The 24,298-nt window shown below is 29.5% G+C and overlaps 2 long non-coding RNA genes across 2 annotated transcripts; one reads left to right on the forward strand and one right to left on the reverse strand.

The window, feature by feature from the left end:
* Positions 1-13,703: 13,703 nt before the first annotated feature.
* LOC114577983 (uncharacterized) lies at positions 13,704-16,265 on the reverse strand. The gene is made up of 3 exons (XR_003698514.2): positions 15,399-16,265; positions 14,967-15,123; positions 13,704-13,868 (listed from the first exon to the last, which is right to left on the reverse strand). It is a non-coding gene; the product is annotated as an uncharacterized LOC114577983 (long non-coding RNA).
* A 2,198-nt stretch (positions 16,266-18,463) lies between these two features.
* On the forward strand, positions 18,464-22,024 carry LOC108001316 (uncharacterized). Its single transcript, XR_001766673.3, has 5 exons — positions 18,464-18,570; positions 18,648-18,713; positions 19,248-19,360; positions 19,496-19,527; positions 19,610-22,024. It is a non-coding gene; the product is annotated as an uncharacterized LOC108001316 (long non-coding RNA).
* The last annotated feature ends 2,274 nt before the right edge of the window (positions 22,025-24,298 follow it).

Genomic DNA, 24,298 nt, shown 5'->3' on the forward strand with positions numbered 1-24,298 from the left:
GGTGGTGTGGTTGTCACTTGTATAAGATAGCGTGTACCGTTCTGGGGATGTAATAAGAGCACGGATAAGGGAAAGCTTTCCGATAAAAACGTCGCGGATGGAAATCGACCGAGGAAGAGTTTTCATCGGGAATAAGAAAAGAACGGACCCTTTCGCAGATTTTGCGAAACGTGAAATCGGAATACGGAGAGATTACATCGAATATTAAACATTCCTTTTCAAAATATTCTATCCTCCCTCCTTCTTCTAGAAACGATCATCTTACGTATGCCGATACTCCAAATAGAATAATTTGATTTTTCTCTCCCTTGTTATCGAACGGTGTTGTTAATGGAATTTGTTAGATGAAATTATACTTTTTTGAGAAATTCCTGAATAGTGGAAGAAGATCACGTTAAATTTTAAATTTAATTCGCTATGAAACTTTATTTCATTATAAGTTCCTTATAATTTTATTTTTAATAAATTCTTTATCAATTGTTAATCATCGAATTATATATCAAAGTTTAAACTTTTTATTTATAATTCAGACACGTGTTTAATTTATCTTTATTACTATTATGTAACAAAACGATATTTTTTACATAGATAGATAATTTAAGAATAATCAAAATTTATTAAAACTGCATTTCATTTTGTGAAATAGCCAATATATTCCTACCAAATAAATACTTGTTTAATCGTTTATTGATATATTTTCTGTATATTTGCATGTGTAAATTTATCTCTCTTATTTGTCCGACAGTACAAATATTAATGTTCTATTTTTATTTCTACACTAATTACACATTAAATATAATAAATATCTACTGCCAGTGCTTTTATTATATCACCATACTAATCTTAAAATATCGCTTTGAAATTCTGAAATTAAAATTTTCCCTGCTCCGACAAATTTATCCAAGAATAAAATATTCAAACTCGTAGAAATGTCGCGACACTTGCTTCGAAATTTGTTCCTCATTTATTTCAATCGTATTCCATCTTCAATTTTCCTTCTTCAAAATCTCACACTGCCACAATCCTCCACGCTATCTACACATACCATCGACCAAAATCGTTTCAACCGATGTTCCACAAAATTTTGGGAAACGTTGCTCTGAATCCAGCCAAGATCGACCTTTATTTCTCTCAAAAGTGACGTAGCCACTTCGTTTCAACCCCCGCTTTATCTTCACACTCATCAATCGTTGTTTATTATTGTGTACTTTACTTTATTGCGAGCATTCGTCTTTGCAGTAATAATCGGAAGTTCCATCTTTCCTCTTTCCATGCCTCTCGATTGGTTTCCTTTCCGTTCTCTCTCTCAATCCCCTTCCTCCCTTCTCGAGTTACAATGGGAACAGACTTGATCGAATCCCTTCACTCTTGCTCTTTTAGAAGTAGGATTAACAGGTAATGTTTAACCCATAAAATGATGGACAGTTGGCCTGATCGAATGATTGAAAACGAAACGAAGGGTTAATCTTACGATCTGGCTACTTCGTTACACGTCAACCGCAGTAGTTATCCCTCATCACGGCACTTTCGCGAAACAGTCTAAACGTCAATTTTATTATATCCTTTTTTCTGACTTCTCGAAAACGTGTAACAACACGTTACGTGAAAAAGAAATTAATTAACACGAGAGAATAAGAAAGTTACTAAATTAATCTATAACTGTATAATTATAGTTGATACTTCTCTTAAGAAATATAAATTGTTAAAATAATTCTCAACAATTGTCAAATATATTTAAATTGTATCTATATATAAACAAGATAAAAATATAAAAAATTGACGAAACGAAAAAAAATATTTAATGAATTAATTTATTAGTTGGTTCCCGGCAGGAGCAAATGTTCCGATTTACCAAATATTTATCCTGATACTAAAATTTAATGGAAAACGAAATTATACACGAAATCGAACATGATACGATCGTGTATCAAGCTTTATCATCGAAATAAATTCAGATTAATTTTCAAGTAAGGCGGATTCTCGTTAAACGTTTTCATACCACAACCATAACGATATGCAACGCTTATTAAGTAGATTTTACGAAAAGATATTAATAAAAGAACCTCTCTTTATACGTGTAAATTGCACATGTAGACTGTCAACTTCTTGTTTGTAAATCGAGAAAGCAGGAAAAGTATTTATGTTACTCGTGACATTTGTAGGTGGCCATTTCAAATACGCTTTGACATCGTCCAGAAGGAGGAAGTAATTAAACCGACGATCTCTGTGCCGTGTGATTTATCGAGAAGGCGATTCTAATTACTATCCGGATGTTGGCAGACGAGAAAACTTCCGATTGAAGAGCAGTTCATGCGCGAGCTCCAGTCGATCAAACTTCTCATGGCAATATTTTTAAAGGCTTCCTGTTTATTTCATCAAACGAGGTGCTTTTTCGTTGATAAAATCTTCATTTTCTTGATTAAACGTATTTTCAAGAGTAGGCATCATTTGCGAATTTTTTCACAACCTTATAATTAGTTGATTTCTCTCCTTTTCCTTTTTTGCATGTTATTCAAGAGATTATTCATGTTTTGCCTCATGGCAAAACCATCACGTGTCATCAATTTTCGTGAAAATTGAGACATATGGGAAAATATTTACGATGAAAAGAAAATGAAATCAAATTAAAATATTATCGACAACAAATTTAAATATTTTTATCTATTTTCTTCTTTGAAAAATTTCAATATTGTATTATATTTATATTACAGTCAACTCATTATGACAAATTGTGTATATAAAAATAGTATTATATTTAAAACTACGTGATTTTTGAATTTAAAATATAATATCTTAACTATCATTTTTTTTCGATATCGGAACATTATATTTTAATCGTATTTTCTTTTCATACGCAGTTTAATTTTAAAATAAACCAATAATGATTTTCTTCTATTGGAAAATTTATACGATGGCATTTTATGAAAAATTAATTTTCTTTAAAACGATGACACCTAACAATGATATTTTGTGATACATCATTTTTCATACATGTATGTATATTATATCTTTATGCGATAAAATATCCTTTTAAATTACCTGCATCGCGTTAATATTTCACTCGACTACATAAATTAATTTTATTATATTTTATAATATTACGCATTAATAATAATCGCGGATTCTGGGAAAACAAAAGCAAAATGAATTGATCCGGAAAGCTGTCATTTTAAACATTTATTGTAAATAACAAGTATTTAATACAATAGTGTATTATGAACCCGACTAATAATTCAATTGATAATAATACATCTACATATATGAGTGCAATAAAAGTAAAATAAGTTATTTACGATCGTTTATCGGTTTGAAATTTATTACGAATTGATAAATTTTCATAATTAATTAATCTTAACTGAGTTAGTAATTAATTCATTATTTAATAATTATTAAGTGATTATTATTTCGTTCAATTATCGAGAAATTGGTATCTTTAAAATCTATCTACCAAGTTTAATATTACTCTATCATATTAATATTGTAATATAATTTTCCTCGACCGATTGATTCGTAAAATATCAAATATTAAATAATCTCATTAATAAAATTTCAATCACTATATTTGGAAATAACAAATAATAATTTCAATATTGTTTCAAATAGCATCACTTTAAATGTACCAACAAGTCTATATAGAAACAACGATACTATACTAATTTAATCAATAATATAAATTTAACGCGAAGAGTTTTCCAATTCTCTACCGCAGCATTACAATATTTCCAAAAGTATAAATTCGCAACTACGAAATATATCCTACAACTTTCTAAAATTTCTTCAATAATATCAATCCAATCGTGAGAAAAGGATCCCTCAAAGAGATAGTCAAGTCAAAATCCAAATATTTAAATTTGGAGAGCCGAGATAATGAATGAACCGATATTTGAAAACTCTCCAAAATTTCATCAATAATATTAATTCAATGATGGAAAAAAGTCCCTGTCTAAATCTATCACGATCGTATAAAAGATAGGATTTAAAATATCCTTCCAAATATTTAAATTCGAATCAGAGATGATGGATGAAACAATACACGGAACGATCCCCACGAACACCCTTCATAAATTCGAATTCACCGATCCCCAGCGATGTGATAACATCAGCGAGTGGATGAGCCGAGGCATGTTTAATCAAAACCGTATGGGCGGTGTGGTAGGGTACATTCTCGAAAATCCGCCACAGGAAGCGAACCGGTTTCATCGTCGACATACGGTGTTTCGATCTTCGGTAAACGTACGTCCATTAGCGTGTCCCTCTTCAATAGGGTTCGTGGCCACGGGTACGCGTCGACTTCCTGATTTGCTTTGACAGACGTGCGTGAATCAGACAAACCGGGGACACAGGGAGATACCCATGAAACGACGTGTTGGACGCCGGCCTGATTCACGATGGCCGATCAACCACGAACACACAGCCTCGTTAATAACGCCTGTACAATCGACATAGATCGTCGATTAGGCACGCGGAGACTTCGTTTAATCGCTAATTAACTCGAGATTCATCGGTTTTGTCGAATTCATCGCTCGTTCCAATCTCGATCGTGCCTTTAACGATCCGGATTCAATGGTTTTTCCGAATTGGTTTAAATAAGCGATGATTTTATGAATTATTTAACTCGGAGAATTTAAAATTAGGATAATACGATATTAGAGGAAAAGTATGGAATATGAAATGTGGATCAATTGGTTAAAATATTTTATGAAGAAATACACTGATTCCATTTGAAATAATTTAGAACGATATGTCAATTAATTTGAAATTTCATTGAAAAAATAAATGATTGCCTACAAGGAGATACCTGTCTCACCGATTTCGATAATTTTCAAAGATCAATGTATCCCGAATAACTTCGTTCATATGATAAAATGTAATAACAGAATGTTAATGTATTCGCTTACTTAATTAATTAATCTGCTTGTACACTAATTTTTAAAAATTATTTTTCGTACTCGAATAATTTAATTCTTTCGACAAGTTTTATAACTCAAATAACAATTTGTATATATTCCATCTTGCAGAATTGAGTCTATTAATAAAACCATACGATATTCCCCCAAGTCTGCAACCTCGTATGCTCGAAGCAATTTTGTTCAAGACAAATAACCAAAGGCTTCTCGATAATTATGCATAAGCTCGGTTGGAGTGACGTTAACGAGCCTCGCGACACGTGTCTCTTGTTGTACGGACGCGTGCACATTTTTGACGAAAGAAAAGCGACAAAGAGGCGCGGAAGAAGAAAGGAGTGGCTCGTTCACGATCCAAGCCACACCCTTTACCTTAGCCTTTTTGTACCGACGAACTATTTTAATCCCGTTTCGTAGCATCTGGTGTTCAAACTACCGACACGTCGTCAATGACCTCGTTAGACGAAGCTAGACGCAATCCAGATTTCGTCTACGATTACGAACCTAGGATTACGAACGGCTCGAAAAGACACGACCGAGTTTAACCTGTTTCCCCTAGTTTCGTTCCCAGTACATATGTTAACGTGCTGGTTGAACGTATCTGCTATTTATCTTATAACGAATTTAAATAGAATTAATTGGAATTAATTACGCGGAGGAGAGAAATTGTGATCATTATTATTAAACAAGTAATTGTTTAATTAAAACTGTTCGTTGATGTTTCTTACACTTCAAGGCAAGGTTCGTAGAAAAAATTAATATTCAAAATTTACATCTAAAAACGTATAATTTAGTTTAATAATTGATAGGTATCGCGATGCGTACAATAATCGTTATCTATAAATATTCTATTTCAAGCGCTCGAGTCCCAACGATTTTAAAACGCGCGACGCCCATTAACCGTATCCCATTCTTATTTCCTTCGTTTATCGACAAACCACGCAAATGACGCGAATGAAATCGAGCGAGCAACACCGTTATCGAAAACCAGTCGACGATGTTGTACACGGCTCGCTTATTAATGAATTCAATAAACCGTTTTCCACGCGGTGAATAAAAGGAGAAACGAAAACGGTGAAAAGGTAACAGGGATGATTGGATAAACATGGCCCGTCGATAACTAATAATAACGTTTTAATTCCCTCGATCGAGGATTCTCGCCGCGGGATCGAAGAAATCGCGAAACGAATTTTCAACGTCAAATATATACATATATATATATACGAATAATAACGAAGGTGTGTAACGAATCGATCCCGACCGAGACCAATTAAACGGACGCCAGGCTGTTGAAGAGGGAGTTATTTAAACGGTCACGGAGAAATTACGGGGACGCGAATGGATTTATAGTGATTGTTCGGCAACATCAAAAGAAACGTAAATCTGTCCAGCCTGTTGTGTACGTGTACGGTTGCGTGCATCGCGATCCACCTTCACGGTTTTTAGCGCTCCACGTTTTATCCCACCCTCCCCTGTTGGCGATGCGGCAATTAGAAGATGTGTGCATACATACACGTTGCGCATCCCTGCCTCTTCGTCCCTCCATTTCCATCAGGAGGAGGAGGAGGATATCGGTCGCGAGTTAAAAGGGGAAACAGTGACGCGTTGTCGGCGAGACGGGCCAAAGGGGTTGCAAGGATGGTCGAAAACTATGCTCGTACATCATCCGGAGGTAGCACGGGGGTCAAGAGTGACTTAGTGGCTGTTCTAACCCTCTAGTGGAACAAGCTCGGTAATCTTCAAGATCCACGATCTTTTTCAACTCCCGGCCCTGAAAGTTTCCACATATTTTAATACGTTTGGGCGCACCTGGTCGCGAAACAACGAAACGGGGGACTCGTGATAGAAGGGGGAGAAGTAGATAAAATCTGTATTGCTTGTGTATACGTTTGTCGCGGGATTAATGGGATTATTTGTGCGCGGTCAGCGTTGCAATTTAATTGATATTGCACGTTCAATTAGCGTTGCTATTGCTTTTTACGGGGGGAAAAAGTGGGAATTATGATTTCGATAAGCGTCTTACAGATGGATTCGAGGATTTAAACGCGGATAAATTATGAGACGTTAAGCCGGTTTTGTTCGTGCAGAATCGCGATATCGAAGGTTTTAAACTTTCGTAAACATCAGAATCTAGCTTCGAAGAAATTTAAAGAGATTAAAATCGTAATATTTGAACACTTTTCCGCACTGTTTCTATTCTATCCTCTCAACATCCGAATTACGAATTTAATTATAGAAAGTTATATTATCTTGGCTTCAAAGAAGAAATTTCTTTCCCATTGTCGTGCATAATAGTGTACAGTGTATGAGGATGAATCGCGATAGGTCAGGTACAATTACAATACCCGCATGGTTTTAATTATAACATTAATAGCAACGGATGTCCTGAATATATTAATATTTCTCGTTAATCAGACCGGCGTATAGTCAGATCAGATTTCCCCGAGATTCGCATACAATTACAAAATCTATGGGTTTACGCACACTCGCGTCGAGACAGTATGTTTAATCATGGTAATGTGAACTGAGCTGAATTTCATGCGGAAAAATGGTCTCGTTGTATATACGAGACGACAAACGCATGATGAAATTAACAGTTAAAGAGCATTAAACGAAACAGGATGAAATAAGAGCATAGGAGTTTGTAAATGAGAACGCAGCCTGATTTTTCACGTTAAAATTAAAAATTAAAAATTATTCCTTGCTTGGAAATTGATACATACCCTGAAATATTTATTTTAATCGATAATATGTTAGATCTCCATCATCTCGTCGAATAGATCGACGATTATTTCTAAGAATTTTTAGAAAATTCGTTAATTTTTGAAGTAAAAAATTAAGCTCTAAAATATCTTTAAACAAGGAAAGCTCGTTTTTATAATTTGCTTCGAAATTCGAAGAAATCAAATTCGTAACCTTCGTAAACATGAAATAAAAATATTATCTATTAATTACTAAGGTTTATATTTCACTGAGAAAAAATTGTTTTCTGAAATTGTTGCGATAAAAATACCGAATTTCCAGGGGCAAATAGCTCGTGCTCGGGTCAACGATTTTGTCAGAAGAGAAACTTTTACTCGGAGCACCGTGGCCGAGATGTACCACAGGGTAAATACAATTTCCTTGAGGAAATACTTGAAAAAAATCAGCAACGGTGAACTACCGCGAAATTCTAAAGCACACCTTCGAAACTTTATGAACGATATTGATGCAGCCGCGTTGCAAATTGCATCTTCAGCAAGACGCACGAGCTTCGATAAAGTAGAAATACTTTTGTCGAAGAAAACTTCCCGAGATATCTGCTGCGAAGCTTTTCGAAATTTTAAGCTTTTCACAACGGTTGCCATAGATAGAAAGGATAAGAAGTTAACGTAAGAATCGCGGTGAAATGACGCTTTGTGAATTTCATAGCTATTAAAAAAATCGTATTACATAAACTCATTTCCAATTTTACGTTCAATTGCTTGAAACGAGCAGAGATTAAAACAATTAGGAAATACGTTTTACTCTATTTGTTTAAAATATAAATTCAATATATCGTGATGATCGTGAAAAATTATATCTACATTTTTATCTATGCGAATCTATGAGCCGCTTGTTGCGTAACGTTGCTCTTTACAGACGAAGAGTTGGAATAAGGGATTCGTGTCACGTTGCTCGAAGGCGCACGGTTACACGCTTTCCTCAGAAATTAATGCATCTGCGGAGCGTAAGCGAGCCGTAGCATAGAGTTACGAAGTTGGTATTGCCAATACAAAGCACACTCGGCGCAGTTACCAAGCTTCAACGCGAAACTGTTGTCAAAACAAAATGATATTCTAGTTTGTAATAACATCAACATACATGTTTGTTTAATCGTATAATATACTGTCACTTCATCTTATCCTTCCCCTTCTATTAATATTTCTATATATGTAGATTAGTCGTATTATTCATTTCGAATACACATCTTTTTATTCAACTTTAGAAAGGTAAGGATAAGAAGACGTTTCACGAATTTAATATGTACCTGTACTCAAGATTATTCCTATCTTTTTATAATTGAAGTATACGATTGTACTACATTCAAATCAAAATTCGATTATAATTATTTTGAGAAAATAATGACGCGACAAAAATTTATAGGTTCCGAGGCATTGATAATAAATAAAAAATTGCCTTTCTTGTATTTTTTACCGATAGAATTCCCTAGATTAAAATTAAGAAATCAGATCCTATAATATCGCAGAAAATTTAATATAAAATTTTTCCTATAATTAGGATTTCCTATAATTAAGTTACATGAATCGTACCAGATGAACCACATACGCAATTTATGAAAATTTCAATTATAACTCGACAATATATCCAAATATCGATTTAAAATATTAAAAATGAATAAATAAACTGCCTTAAAAGTTCTAAAACTGATAAAATTTCTCAATAACTATAATCACCAACAATAGCCCGATAAACTTAATAGCCTTAAATATTCTTTTTGCATCCCTCTCTTCCATGCAAACGGTGGGGAGGCAAGAAATCGGAGTTTTAATTTCCAATAAATCGTCCGGTAAATGGTATCTCTACGAACTGAATTCGCGGAGAAAACTGAAAAAGAAGACACGGAATAAGAAAAGCACAAAAAGGGGGTCGGAATCGGAGAGGGAGTAAAAATTAGAGAAATTCGCGGATGAAAGTTCGGTTTGGATGCGGTTTGTCATTCGGGATATAAGAAGTAGGCCGCGTTATTTTCTAAGGCTGGTTGAAAAAGAGGTCGAAGGAAGGAACGTCCGAGCTCTTCGTGGGTATAAGAGGGAGACGATACAATGGATAGTAAGAGGCTGAGGAGCACGGTTGTTCGGCATTAAGGTTGGCGGAGCTGCAGCCAGCTAGTCGTGGCTACGATTGTCTTAAATTTAAATAATCACGGGAAAATGTTAATGCCCTACGCGCCGTAATTCAATGATAAAACAAAAGAAAGAAACGTGGTGCAGCCCAGTTGGAGTATTCGCTCGAAATGGGCGGGACAAGGGGTGGGGTGCAAGGATCAGAGAGGAAGGATAAGGTGAGTAGTTAAGAACTAAGTAGCAGGGGTGCTATGCTTCTAACGTGGTGCGAAGGTAAATTGAATTAACAAAGAAAAGGTGGAAGATTTAAGGCTAAGGATATGTCTCTGTCTTAAAAGATATTGCCTAACTTTATGTTTTATTTTTCGATGTTCAACTGGGTCCAACTTTTTTCTTTCGTTCGTTGGATCTGAAAGGTTTTATTTGTGGAATGATGAATTTAAGAATAGTTTATGGTGCCTATTTTAGAAAAATTTCACTTCGAATGAAAACGAGATTTAAATTTAACAGAAATGTTTGTGGAAAAAGTATCTAACGTAATGGTTATTGAAATTTGTGGACAGAGACGAATGGATGGAACAACGATCGATTGTTGCATATCGTTTCGGTCGATGAAAATGAGATCGTTTAACCTAGTATGAGAATATACACAGCCTTTTTCTTTCTTTTTTTATCGTCCGAATTATTTGATTAAATTTCACATCAGGTTAAAAATGAAATCTTCAAGAATTCGTTGCTAATTATATTTCTTGTTAAAAAGATGTACCTTGGATTTTTATAATTTTTTTCTTTATAATTGTTATATTCGTTGTGCGATTCACTCTTACAAATTATAAAGATACTTTATACAAAAACAGAAATGATTAAAAGTATATAATTATAATTTGTCACATCTCTCATATTTACAAATTTCTAATTTATATATGATTTTTAATTCTCTTCTCTTTTTAATTTCCCATGAGTTTTTCTACTAATTATAACACGAAGCTGATTCTCATTCGTCGTAAAACAAACTAATTTAAGTTTACATTATGAATGAAATTACATCTGATAAAAATCATGCAGTTCTAATTATACTTATATATACATATGTATAGTAAAATATTATGCATTGTAAAAATTTATTTCATATAAATTATCTATAATATTTTTAATTACTATATTAAAAATATTATAAATAATGTATTTTTATATAGATGTTAAAAGAAAATAAAAAAAATCTCCGTTTACATTGAAAAAATAAAACGAAAGAAAAAAAGATTCTTTCGTTTCGTTTTATAAATATAAATTATTTTTTTTTAAACTATATATTTCTTTCTTTTCTGTGATCTTCATTTATCTTTATTTTTTTTTTTTACTGAAATAGTATGATTTTAACTGCAAGGATTGCAAGATCTATTGATTTAGTTTGAAATACAAATAAAAAATCATAAATTTTACGAATGCAGTTCCAATTTCCATCGTATACAATTAATGTGATTGAAACTTCGTTTGCTAACGAAACAATTACATCTACGACCATCTGATAGTTTGCAACTTTTTCGTCATTTCTGGAATTTTCGAAAGAGTGAATCGGAATGTATTGCCGATACGAAACGCATCGATCGATCGTTTTGATCTTCTGAAAGTAATGAAAACTAGTTTTTTCACCGAAATTGGAAACGAGAAAATAGTTTTTTTTTTTTATAACAATTTTAATCCAATTTTATTTGAAATTTACGCTATTATATATACATGTATATTTTTTTAAAAAATGTGAAAGTCTTTAAAATAATTTTTTGGAAAATAATAAATTAAACCTATTTTGACTCAAATACCATTTTATTAGAAATATTTGATTATCAATATTATACGCGATAATTTACATTAGCTAATCTTAACATAAAATAAAATATGATTTATCTATTTCAACCCTCTCATCATTTCCATCGTTTTCTAATAAATATAAATATTTTTAAATATATTCAATTAGAATGTGTTCACTCGACAATTAGAGAATTTCTCACGATTTTCGCATAAACATCTAATCCCGTGTTTCACAACTTCCTCAAAAATATTTATAAAATTTTCCAATTAACTTATACATCATGGAAGCCAAGCGCTTCCCTCATAAAATATCGATTGATTAAACTTTTCGCCATTTCTCTAAGAGATATGAGTAAATCCATTCCCAACGAAAAAAGGCATATAAAAGACGAGTTTAATTAAGTACAGTAGAATTATCGGATGCTATCTGAGCAGGGGGTGAAAGTCTATTCTCATTTAATCCTCTCCAAGAAAAGTATACCACGTAATTACGAAATAACCAAATTTCTAACCGGATGTAACACGAGTTTTCAACCTGTATCGATAAGCTCGATTCTCTCGTGTGCATCGACGATGCTCGAAACCGCGTCCCTACTAATACTCGGCAACTGTTGTCGAAGGAGATGCGAACAGAAGGAAGGTGAGAAAAGTTTTCAGCCAGGATAAACGGAGGATTTTGCGATAGGAGCACGGTTCTATATCGTAAGGGGAAAACGGGCGTCGAAGAAGTACTCTCGGAGATATAAGGGCATATGTTCTGGCGTTGTTGTCACGATACTCGAAATCGGTTCAAGTTTTATCCAACTGGGCCAAAAGTTGATACGCGAAAACATTTCCCACCAATTTTTCGATATCTGTTTATATCTTGTGTTATATTTATATATTAAGCAAGATATTAAACATTCATAAATGACTTTAAAATCATAATCGTAATTATAACTCAAATATTGTTTTATAATTGTAATTAATTGTAAAATATTTACAATATTACAATTACACTGCATTTTCTAATTTTATCTTCACCGAGTACAAATTTGAAGGATTTCAATTATTTTATAATAATGAAAACTAAAATTAGATTAGAACTAATCTAAAATGAATTAAAAAAATTAGATTAAAATTAGATATCGAAAAATTAGATTAAAATCTATTTTATGCTATTTAACATATTGTAATCTATCTAAGTATATCTAACGAGATTGAATCGTTCATAAAGTACGAAATAAAAAATGAATTGAAACGAGAATATTATCCATCACCTTAATAAATTTTCTACTTTTCCATGCATACGTAAGGAATTAGCTCATATTTTTTTATAAATATAATTATATCAGTAATATTTATTATACATGATATAATTATATATTATATATTAAACAATAACTTTCTTAGGTTTTACTGCTACAAATTAGAAATATATAATAACTACAATGCTACATGCACTCTTCTTTTATGAAAAAATTTATTTTTAAATAAATTTTCAAAAAAGAAAACTTACTTGAAAATATTTTCAAATCTTTGATCGTTATACAAATAATAAAAGAAATTGTAAAGAAGCAAATATAAAAGTAAAACGGATAATTCCTATCAACATTTTATATTTTCCTCGACATGAAAATTAAAAGTTACTGATAAACAACATAAAATAAATAAAATTAGCAAAATAAATATTTAAATCATTTCAAAGTGTCCCACTACTTTGCCCATTTATTTTCTACTATCTATAACTATATTTATTTATTTAATTAATATCTATTAACATACATTAATACACATGCATGTATTAAATTATAAATAAATTTAATTCCATCAATGTCAAGTATATTTTAATTTTGTATTTCTAATATAGAATATTCTACAACACACAAGCTTTACAAAATTCAATTAAAAAATCTATAATATAAAAATTTAATAATTTCTTCAAAAACTACCTAACTCTAATATTATATATAAATATTATAAATAAATAGTTAACTTTATAATATAAAGTTAACTATCTTTGTTATTTTAAAACACCATGACAAGAAGATGCTATTTTTATTTAATAAATAAAATACAAAAAAAGTGAATGTTATTACTCATAGGTATAATAAATACCTATAATTATTATACGTAAATTTTATATATACATATATAAAATATATATATATATATATATATACACATACACAGTCATTTGATTTAGATCTTTCATCTGAATAATTGAGTGTCCGGAAAAACAGAAATATATGTGACTCACCATTAGATGTGAAAAATCTGCTAATGATGCTGCTATTAATGTCCCATGAAAAGTTATTGCACAACCATTATGAATTAAGAAGCGAGAACTATACTAAAAAATAAAATATCACAATTTAAAATAAATTATATATCTATTGATTATATGCAAAATGAAAAGAAAAGATATAATTATAAATTAGTAGAAAATATATAAAAAATATTTACCTCTTTATTTGATAGATAATTCCCTTATTTTGTTAATGCACTGTCTTTAATACATATTCGAAACGAATAATTAAAAAGGAAAAAAAAAATAAAAGATTAATAACGCGTTTATTAAATTGCAATTAAAACAAATACTGAATCTAAATTCGTGAATAGTTATTCTATTTAATTAAAGCTATTATACTATAAAAGTTATTTAAAATACTATTATAAAGCAAATCTACCAATTTAAAATGTACGCATTACGCGCGGTTAAATTTTCTGAAAGAAAAGTTGTATTAGTAAAAAAGGATGGGTTAATAAAAAAGTAAAATATTTTTTTTTCTTCTATCAAACATTTATTAAAGAAAATTTCTATTTTTATAGATCTATTTATTAGAATTAGAATTGCTGCAAGAATAAATTTAATTTATTTAAAATAAAAAATATAACTCAACATAAAAATAATAATATTTGTTTTATCTTTTCTAATTATCTAATCTCTTTTTTACTAGTAATATTTTTAATAATCAATGTATTGAATTTACTATTATGTATTACATATACTAACTTCTTTTTATTATATACTAACAAGTAATAAAAAAGAAAAAAAACATACTTTTAATATAAAAAAATAAAATGTTATTATTAAAAATGCAAACATCAATGTTAAAAAATTTTTTCCTACTTTGTAGGTTGTCTCAGTGTTCAAATATTAATTTGCATAAAAAAATCAAATTTTTAATATAAATATATATAATATACGAAATTGGAATTCTATTAAAACAAAGGAATATTAATCTTATTTTAAAAACTAATATCTTTGCCAATAATTAACAGTAAAATAGGTTACAAAGAAAATTCAATAAATTGTTTCGCAAAAATAATATGTTTTAATAAATCAATAAATAATTCAATAAATGTAATAAATAAATAATAATAAAGAAAAATAAAAAATAAGAAAACAATAATTACAAAAATTATATATTATATATTAGTCACATACCTGAAAGCGAAATGAAGCTACCACACAGCACGACATTCGACAGCAAAATGGCAGCTCGTGCCACGATTTCGTTTATTGAATTGGATTAAGGAGACTTACATGCTCGAAGTTTGACAACAATTCGGAACATTGAACGTAATACGAAACCATTCATTTCCTGGAAAGGTTATAAATATTTTTCGCTTTGAGCAAATAGTAAAACAAAACAAATACATCTATTTCTAGGAAAGTACAATTATAAGAAACGTTCCAGCTCGAGCTGGTATAAAAACAAAAACAATACGCATGGATAGAAATATCTAAAAAATATTTATACGAATGAAATATCTATGAGAATGATTTAATATAATTATTTCTATTTCCATTTAAATATGAAAGAACTTTATAATTATTTATATTTTTATTATTATATATTTTCTATTAAATCCTTACCATATTTATATGAACGTGAAGTATTCATAACCTATTGCATCTTCCAAGCCATTCACCTTCCAATAATCAAGTAATCTGCACAATTAAAAATTATTTTAGAACAATAAAACAATTATATGAAATTAAAATAATATTAAAATAATATGAGAATAACATTCAAATCCGATTATAAATATTTATAACATGAATAATCAATTACTGCAATTATTAAATACATACAATAACCAATGATAACCAACAAAAAATTTCAAAAAACAATTTTGATATAATATTTCACAAATGCTTAAACACATTAATTAAAAAAAAATTAATAACTTAGAAATTATATTACACTAAATTCACGTAATTAAATATAATAAAATGTCGCGCAATTCTCCTTCGATTCTTGGCAGTAGACTGACGCCATGCAACTGATTCCTTTATCCACTAGATTTTACAAGCTTCCTGATTGGCTGGAGTAATCTATATAACTTATTTCAGCTGTGTTAAAATATGACTATTATCTAATACATTTCAATTGTAAAATTATATAACTTTTATAGTAAAATTAACAATTAAAAATATAAATAAAATAAATAAGAATATTAACTATATATAAATTTTTACATAATCAAATACCACAGAATTATATATTTATGAGACGATGAGAGGATATTTCCTGCAATTCCTAATAGTAGACTCATGCTATACAATTAATTTTTCTTACCGTTAAATATTAGAAGCTTCCTGATTGGCTAGAATCATCTATCCTATTCAAATCGACTACGTAAAAATTATATTGCCTAATAATTATAATTTATTTCTAAATTTTTATAATATTCACAATGATCCATCGATTAAAAATATAATAATAACACGCGTGTTAATTAAACAAGAATATTAATAACACCCAGATTATATTATAATATCAAATTCCACAAAATTATATATCTATAATGAGATGACACGTACTTTCCCTACGATTTTTGATAGTAAACTGACGTCACGCAATTAATTTTTCTTACCGTTAAATATTAGAAGCTTCCTGATTGGCTAGAATCATCTATCCTATTCAAATCGACTACGTAAAAATTATACAATTTGTTTCTAAACTTTTATACCTCTCACAATGATCCATTGAATAAAAATATAATAATAATACGCATGTTAATTAAACAAAAGAATTAATAATACGCAAATTATACTACAATATCAAATTCTATAAAATTATATATCTGTAATGAAACGACATGTACTTTTCCTGCGATTCCCGATAGTAGACTCACGCTATGCAATTAATATGTCTAACCGTTAAATTCTAGAAGCTTCCCGATTGGTTAGAATCACCTATCTTATTCAAATCGACTATCTCAAAATTATACGATTTATTTCTAAATTTTTAAAACTTTCACAATGATCCACCGATTAAAAATATAATAATAACAAACGTGTTAATTAAACAAGAATAATATTAGTACGCAAATTATATTATAATAGCAAATTCACAAAACTATATATCTATAACGAGACGATACGTATTTTTCCTACGATTCCTGATATTAAACTAATATTATGTAATTAATTTTTCTTACCGTTAAATATTAGAAGATTTCTGAATGGCTAGAATCTCTTATCCTATTCAAATCGACTGTCCAAAAATTATACAATTTATTTTTAAATTTTTATAACTCTGACAATGATCCATTGATTAAAAATATAATAATAACACGCGTGTTAATTAAACAAAAGATTTAATAGTACACAAATTATAATACAATAATAAATTCACAAAATTATATATCTATAACGAAACGACACGTACTTCCTCTATGACTCCTGACAGTAGACTGACGTCACGCAATTAATTTTTCTTACCGTTAAATATTAGAAGCTTCCTGATTGGCTGAATCATCTATACTATTCAAATTGACTGCCTAAAAATTATACAATTTATTTCTAAATTTTTATAACTCTAATAATGATTCACCGATTATAAATGTAATAATAACACGCGTGTTAATTAAACAAAAATATTATTAGTACACAAATTATATTATAATATCAAATTCCATAAAATTATGTGTTTATAATAAGACGATACATACTTGTCTTGCGATCAGACAGTAGACTCGCGCTATGCAATTAATTTATCTAACCATTAAATACTAGAAGCTTCCTGATTGGCTAGAATCACCTATCCTATTCAAATCGATTGGCTAAAAATTATTTATTTAAATATTAGAAGCTTCCTGATTGGCTGAATCATCTATACTATTCAAATTGACTGCCTAAAAATTATACAATTTATTTCTAAATTTTTATAACTTTTGCAATGATCCACTGATTAAAAATATAATAATAACACGCGTATTAATAAAACAAAAATATTAATAATACACAAATTATATTATAATGGCAAATTCCACAAAATTATATATCTATATATTTATACGAGACGACACGTATTTTTCCTACGATTCCTGATAATAAACTAATATTATACAATTAATTTTTCTTACCTTTAAATATTTGAAGTTTCCTGAGTGGCTAAAATTTCTTATCCTATTCAAATCGACTGTCCAAAAATTATACAATTTATTTTTAAATTTTTATAACTTTCACAATGATCCACCGATTAAAAATAATAATAACACGCGTGTAATTTAAACAAGAATATTAAACAAGAATATTAATAATACACAAATTGTACTTCAATATCAAATTCTACAAAATATATATATCTAAATGAGACGACACGTACTTCCCCTATGGTTTCTGACAGTAGACTGACGTTATGTAATTAATTTGTCTACTACTAAAGTCAAGAAGCTTTCTGATTGGCTGGAAGGGCCTGTCTTATTTATTGCAACTGCGTAAAAATATAATTTATTTATAGATTTTTTTAAATCTTATAATAATATATCGATTAATAATAATTGAATATATTTTTACGCAATTGAAATAGATAAATATAAAATTTTTTTTCAAGTTGAAATAAATAAAATTAGCCATTCCAGCCAATGAGAAAGCTTCTTGACTTTAGTTGTAGAAAATTCAGTTGCGCAACGTCAGTCTAGTGTCACGAATCATAGGGAAAATATGTGGTGTCATTACATATATTTAATTTTATGGAATTTGATATTTTAGTACAATTTTCGTATTATTAATACGAAATCTTGTTTAATTAACATGTGTTTGTTTTATATTTTTAATAATTAAATCATTGTAAGTCTTATAAGAATTAAATATAAAGTGTTTGTAAATTTTCAGGCAATTGTTTAATCTAATTGAAGGATAGATGATTCTAACCACTCAGAAACCTTCTAATATTTAACGGTAAGAAAATTAATTGCATAATATTAGTTTATTATCAGGAATCATAGGAAAAATACGTGTCGTCTCGTATAAATATATAGATATATAATTTTATGGAATTTGATATTGAAGTATAATTTGTGTATTATTAATATTTTTGTTTAATTAATATATTTATTATTATATATTTAATCGCGTTATTATTATATTTTTAATCAGTGGATTATTGTAAAAGTTATAAAAATTTAGAAATAAATTGTATAATTTTTAGCCAATCGATTTGAATAGCATAAGTGATTTTAGCCAATCAGGAAGCTTCTAGTATTTAATGGTTAGATAAATTAATTGCATAGCGTGAGTCTACTGTCAAGAATTGTAAGACAAATACGTGTCGTCTCATTATATATACACAATTTTGTGGAATTTGATATTGTAATATAATTTGTATGTTATTAATATTCTTGTTTAATTGTCATACGTGTTATTATTATATTTTTTATCAGTTGATCATTGTGAGAATTATAAAAATTTAAATATAAATTATATAATTTTTAGGCAGTCGATTTGAATGGGATAGATGATTCTAACCAATCAGAAAGCTTCTAATATTTAATGGTAAAAAAAATTAATTGCATAACGTGAGTCTACTGTCAGGAATCTTAGGAAAGGTACGTATCGTCTCATTATAAATATTTAATTTTGTGGAATTTGATATTATAGTCTAATTTGTGTATTGTTAGTACTTTGTTTACTTCATGTTTTTAATTACTGTATTTTTAATAATTCAACATTTTGATTTTCAGAATACATTCTTTAAGGATTGAACGTAATTATGGTAACAGTCAAATAATATTATCATAATAATGATCAAAATTTTGATTTCTTTGTAATTAATGTACTTTATAATTTCACCACAGAAGTATCCCTTACAACGTTAATTCCAAAGAGGTTACCGGAATGAAGAGATCGAGAGGAATGAAGAACCGATAACACTCGTTCCGTGCAGAAGGCCACAGCCACTCAATTTTGGGGTTAATACCTTTGCTAGCATTCGTATTGCAGCATTTCATCCCTTCTGCACGCCTATGTATTCCCACTCTCATACCACTGATTTACAGCTCTGGCATCGATATATATTCCCCCTCCCTTTGATTTCGCTCGACGTGCACGAACGAGAGCGAATCACGTTTCACAAATACGCGCGCCGCGACCCGTTTCGATTTTAACTTGATGCTCGCGCGCGCAGCGAAAGGGCTCTTAGGGGGTGGATCGGCGTGGGGTAGCAAATTAGAGAGCACACGCGGGACCAAGCCGACTCGAGAAATGTTGTAATGAACGAAACAAGTTTTATTCGGTTTTCCTTGTTCTCCTGTTTACTTTGTTTCGTCCGCGAGCCGGTGTCATCGACGTGCGCTACACTGCAAAACGTGTCCTCCGAATCCACGAATGACACAATTTCATTGGATTCTTTTGAAAATTATTTGGATTTTTTTTTTATGTAACTATCGTGATGCGTGTGCACGTGCAATGAATTTATATACATTGAATGTATATAAATTTTAAGAAAAATTCAATTTGTATCTAAAAATCTTACATATTTTTTTTATAATTGATTATATATTATTATATATTATAAGGCAAAAAATTTTTATTGAGTCTTGTCAATAATTAATAATTATCTCGAGTCATTTAAATAGTTAAATTTAAACGTACGCTTCACAGAACTGAAAAATACCTCGTGAAAACGTTGTTAAATTTAAAAATTAATGGCATTGCTTGCAAGTTGTTGTTCTTTGCATAAGCAACAGGATTACTTCGATGAGAATCTTGAAATATTTATTTGAGTTGTTCGTAATAGAGTTGCATATTTCTAGAAGCAAGGTTCTTGTATGATATTACATGCTTCTACATAAAAAGAAAGCAGTATGATTTCATATATTTTTTCCAAATGGTTTTCATACGTTTCTGCATAAAGTCCGTGTATGCATTTGTTAAATATGCCAGTTTCCAAGCATTCTAGATTTATACGTATGTATTTACAATTTAATTGCATTTAATATCTCATATCAATTTCAAATTTTTAAAAATTATATCTATTTTCGAATATTTATGTATATAAAAAAATTTAAAAATATATAAAATATTTTTAATGAAATATGTATTATAATAATTATCTGAAATAACAAAACAGTACTTTATTTATTAAATATTTTTTTATTTCTCAAGCTAAAGATTGTAAAATTTCCAAATTCTATGATTGTCTTTCATTTTATAACTTCTCTCGTTTTATTAATTTCGAATAGATTAATAATCAAATTCTTTTAATATTAATATCAATTTTAATCATTGTATTCACAAAAATAATTTTATTCTTACCAATCTTTATTGAAAAGAATAGATTTCAAAAGTGAAAAAATTCATATAAATATGAAAAATCATGTAAATGGCTTGAATAAATTCGTGAACAGGTGGATTTGACGAACTTAACGGAACACTATGTAGACAAGAATAGGTTGGCAAGCAAGGAGGAAGGATACGTAGCCATCTAAGCGAAAAATTGTGCTTTCAGACAGTCATAAATGTGTCAGTTCGTCTCTCTGTCGGCTATATAATGTCAGATTAATGTGTATCTCGAAAGAAAGGAAGGAAGGCATGCTTTGGTCCCCAGGTGCATTTTCTAGAACGGTACATTTTCGAGCCGATCGTAAGACGGTGATAATAATTCACTGGAAACGATTCCCTTTCGCGCAGATCCTATCGAAAATATATATGCTATTATATTTTTGACCAAAAAGGTTGTTTGTAAAGAATAGCGTTGAAAGTTTAAATCAAATCCTGAATGTTTATTCTGTTTCGCGTGAATTTATATGTGATATTATTTCAGAAAATATATAACATTATCATTATCCGTAATTTATAATTAAATATAATCAATATTTGTTGAAAGGGGTATGTAATATCATACAAGAACTTTGTTGTTAGCGAATGATAAATGATAATGACGATAACGTATATAGCGAAATGGCAAACAAAAATATAGAAAATATTGTGAGAAATAAATATAATTTGATGAAATGTTTGAGTGATTGAAAGTAGAAGTTCGCTAACGAACGAAGAATTTATTTAATTTTACGAATGTTGATTCACTTCAAGCGAACATATATTTTATAATAAATATATCCTACAAATGGCTGTTGTATTCTTTATGGAGCTTGTACATATACATACAATTCAATGACAACGTGAAATATCTTATTTTTTATAATATAATATGATAATTTCAAATTATAAATCTTAAAAATTCAGAAGATTCTTTCTGGAAAAAAGACATAATGAAAGAATAAAAACTAAGAATTCTAAGTAAAACTTATAATTAGTAATTTCATGATGCACCTAATTTTTTCTTTCTCAATTTCATGCAAGTTTAAACAATAATTATCAATAGAAATACAAAATTCTATATATATATTCCTATTTTCTTCATTTATCTTGTCGAAAATTCTAGTTTCAAGAGCTTATTCAACGATACAATATAGAAGAATCTCATTAATTAATAAAATAAACTAAAAAATTCAAAACCATCGCAAGAAGGATTTATCATTATTCTATATTCAAAATCTGTTCAAACAGTTTTCATAAACTATAAAACGTATTTTAGTATTGGGTCATAAAAAGTCTATTATATTTATTTTGAGTATCAAGCAGTGTACAATTTGAGCGTGTGGCTAAAATCAGAAGACAGAAATTCGTTATAAAGTTGATAATAAAGTTGATATATTATTCAGATTTGTCGTTATTCTAGGATTTTATGAAATATACTTCATAGACGTGCAGCTTTGGTCTGATACTAAACGACACTAGTTTAAGATCTAATTCTGAGAGCTAACATTGAAAGTCGTGAAGAGCTAAATCCAATTTTTCGCGATTTCAGGAACAAAATCTCATTAGCGAGAAGAAGAAGATAGACGATTTCTCTGTATTTCTATAGAAGGAAGAAGTGCAATTGAATAAAAGCAATTACGATTTTTTTTCACATTTTTATTTTTCATCTTTTTCTTTTTGAAAACTCGATTAACTGATCAGATAATCACGAAAACATTATCATATTATCAATATTCTATATTTTATAGAAAATTCTGTTGTATAAAATTCAAATTTTGTTTATTTTGACTTTTAAAATTTAAAAAAACCTTTAATTCGAAGTTTTAATTTTTTTTAGTAGAAACTCGAAAAATTAATATTCCTGTTATATTTATTGATCTTTTTATTTAAAATTGCATAATCTTTGTCGCATTTGCATAATCATTGCACCATTCATTTCAACGAATATCGTTACAAATTTATTTACCCATAATACTTTCAACTAATAAAACAAGATAGAAATAAACAAATTATTCACCGATTCGTAAAAATTCCCGGACATAAAAATGAATTAAACGCGTAATTATATCCCGTTTATTTCGTCTTTCTACCAATTACAACACCTTTCATTTCTTTTCACAACATCACCTTTCATTTCTTTTTCCACCTCCATTCAAACTCATTACAATTCCTTCCAATTCAGTGATCATTTCAATTTACAGATCCGCAAGTTTGTTCATTAAAATTTGTACATTCGTAGGGAAGAATTTCTTTTCAGCTCACTCGACAAACCCAACAACAAAAGGGGCCCGCGTGTATTTCCCTTGCAGACAATAGTTGCAAAATTTTGTTCATTATTAAATCGCAAAAAGCTTTCTCTCCGCCTGTAATTATAGCAATAGATGGAGTAACAATGCAAAATCAATTAACGGGGATGAGTGGCTCGAGCAATGGTCGGAATGAAAGATCTTTCATCATCGGGTTTCGTTTGTTTTTTTTTTTTTTTTTTTGTTACTACGAAACGCGTTTCGCGTCTTCTTTCTTGCTGCGCGGACGCGAAACACAAGCGAAATATTATGCAAGCGATATAACTCTAACGAGGCGACTCGTTTGCATGAGTAGTCGCACCTCGAACAATAAACCGAAACATTATTCAATGTAATTACGTCAGTTATGAAAGGTTCGTTATGCAATAACTGCAAATCAACTTGTAAAATCACGTGACACGAAAAGAACGAGCTTCGCGTGAACGAGTTGGAGAGTTCTAACAAATGTGTTTTTAGTGTTTGAAAAAATTACGCTATATGAAAGAATACATTGAATCGTGTAATGAATTCGAATTGTTAAGAAATTTTTTTAATTGAGAATTTATCAAAGCTCGAATTTTTTGATATCGAGTCTTGATAAAATGAATAGAATTGATTAAATGATATAGAATTTCGAGCAAAGAACTTAAGATATCATTACAAATAATATTTTTCCAGAAATAAATTATTTATTACAATTGATTTATTTTAAAACTAAATTAAACACAAATTAAAATTAAAATTTTTAAAAATAAAGAAAAGGATAATTTTTAGCCATTTATTATTTCGATCCTTGCCTCGTTCGTTTCAACTCACCTGACCTATCCTAAATTGTAGACAAGTGACGCAATTCTTGGAAAAATGTAATACGCATTTCCAGGAAAAAAAATATAAGTCACTAGGCCGCGAGTTTCATTCATAATTTGCACTAACAATAAG

Source organism: Apis cerana, linkage group LG5, assembly GCF_029169275.1.
Source record: "Apis cerana isolate GH-2021 linkage group LG5, AcerK_1.0, whole genome shotgun sequence".
NCBI lineage: Eukaryota > Metazoa > Arthropoda > Insecta > Hymenoptera > Apidae > Apis > Apis cerana.